Source organism: Suncus etruscus, chromosome 12 (genome assembly GCF_024139225.1).
Source record: "Suncus etruscus isolate mSunEtr1 chromosome 12, mSunEtr1.pri.cur, whole genome shotgun sequence".
In the NCBI taxonomy this organism is placed as follows: domain Eukaryota; kingdom Metazoa; phylum Chordata; class Mammalia; order Eulipotyphla; family Soricidae; genus Suncus; species Suncus etruscus.
This window is the reverse complement of record NC_064859.1, coordinates 97,827,737-97,830,257: the sequence shown is the minus strand read 5'-3', so window position 1 is coordinate 97,830,257 and position 2,521 is coordinate 97,827,737.

Genomic DNA, 2,521 nt, shown 5'->3' with positions numbered 1-2,521 from the left:
CGCCCGCCCCGAGCCGGAAGACGCGCCCGGCAGGGCCGAGGGCGGAAGGGGCGGGGCGAGAGAAGCTCATTGGCTGCTGGAGCCGGGGCGGAAGTGCGTCACAGACTCTACCGGCGCCCCGCCCCCAGCCTCCGGAAGCCCCTCTGCGGACTACCGAGATGGACGCGGTGCCTAGAGAGGCTCCATGGAGCCTCTTCCGGGGAGTTCTAGGCTGGGGAGCTGGAGGCTTCTTGGTTGAGTTAGCTATAGGGTTTATTGTTGGTACTGGGGCTTTGTCCTTTGGGTGCGCTTGTAATCACACTCTGTGGCATTTTTTTCTTCTCTTCCATTTAATATTTTTAGCTTTTTTGATTTTTCAATTTTATTAATGTCTTTATAAAATTTGATTATAAACATGATTGAATTGGGTTTCTGGTTTTTTTTTTTGTTGTTGTTGTTGTTGTTTTTAGGTTACCCTGACTATGTTCTGGGTTTTACTCTAGTGTCTGCCCAGGGGGATCATATGGAATACTGAGGATGGAACCTTGGCCAGCTGCACCTCTGGCTCAGGTTTTTGGTTGTTTTTTGTTTTTGTTTTTTTGCCATAGCATATGAAATAGATATTTTCACTTCATCAGAGAGGAAACAAAAATTGAAAGGCTTGTCAGACACTAGGTGGGCAATAAGGCCTTTATACTTGAACTCTGACCTAAGAGTTAGTCCTAGTACTGGCTTCTGCTTCCAAAAACAATTTTTAAAAAAAAATTTTCTATGCAATCAGGTTTATGATGAAGTACTATTAATCATAAAATACTTGGCTTATTTTCATAATCATAAAATACAGGGCGTACTCCTGGCTTTGCACTCAGTAATCATTGCTTATCAAAGCAATGGTGATGGGGATTGAACCTGGGTCAGCTGTGTGCAAAGCAAACATCCTACCAGCTGTATTTATAATCCCAGAAGGATTTAAGGAAATATTTGTTGAGAGACCACAAAGGTCATCAGAGCAATAGCACAACATGCAGGGCATTGGCTTTGCATGTGGCCAACCCAGGTTCAATCCCTGGCATCCCATATGGGATGATTTGAGTAGAGCTTGGAGTAAGCCCTGAGAGTCGCCAGGTGTCACCCCAAAGTCCCCAACCCCACCACCCAAAAATAGAAGCCAGAGTCCGAAGAAATATGACAGAGGCTAAGGCACCTACCATGCATGAGGCCAACCATCCCAGGAAGTTAGACCCAGAATTGCTCTGAGCTCACTCCTGACCTGACTGCACTTAGGGAGTAATTCTGGAGAGCTTGAGGGACCATATGAAGTGTTGGCAACTGAGCCCCAGTAAGCCTCATGCAAGGCACATACCTTACTTGCTGTACTATCTCTAGGCCTGGTGGGGATGTCCTTTTAAATTGTGTAGATACCTCAACACTTACAATTGGCGCGCGCGCGCGCGCGCACACACACACACACACACGTTAATTCATGGCTTAATCTAAGGAGTTACATTCAATTATAATTTTATATTACAGTAATATTTTACAGTTTAAAGTGGGATCCATTAGTCAACCTGGTTGTTTTGTTTTCCAGTTTTGAGGCCACACCCAGCAGTGCTCAGGGATTCCTCCTGGCAGGTTAGGGGGGGGGCACATAGGATGCTGGGAATTGAACCCAGCCAACCGGAGTACGTTGGTGCAAGGTAAACACCTTACCACTGTGCTATCACTCCTTCCCCAATAATTTGTATTTATCACTCTTTCATCATGCATTTTTCCTGCCTGGACCTGAATTGACCATTTTACTAAAAAGGGCTGATTCATGAGCTTAGTGTCCCCTGTAAATGTGTTATGTATGTTGAAGCCCTACCCTGAAGCTACTGTCCACGGGATATTGTGGTAGTTCAAGCTGACTTGGTATCTTTTTAATTCCTAGAGGGAAATTGTTAATACCAACTAATTAGATTTAGATGACATTTGTTTTTGTTTTGGGGACACACCAAGCAGCACTCCAATTACTCCTTGGTGTTCTCAGAAATTACTCCTGGCAGGGGGAATCATATGGGATGCTTGGCATTGAACCTGGTGGGCCTCATGCAAGGCAAACATCCTCCTTGCTGTGCTATTGCTCCGGCCCCTAAGATGGCATTTTGAAAGCATATGAAAAATTGACTCTCATTTGCTGCTTTTTCCCTTCCAAGATTTTAACCTTCATTTTCAGCTGTTTGACTTATGACTCCTATCACATTTTTTATTACTGAGCCACACCCAGCAATGCTCAGGGCTCACTCCTGGTATGTCTGGGGGACCATATGAGATGTCATGGATCAAACCCAGGTTGGCTGCATGCCAGGCGAGCACCCCACCTACTCACTATCTGGTCCTAAGACTTTAACATTTTGATTGCATCCTATTTCCAAGCTACTTATGTAAACTGGAAAAATCCCTTAAGAGTAAGAAGTAGTTACTGTGGATCTTCTAGTACTATAGCTTTATGCTGTTTCTAGGGTTGTTTGTTTTCTTGGAAGAGGGGGCCTGGGCTACACCT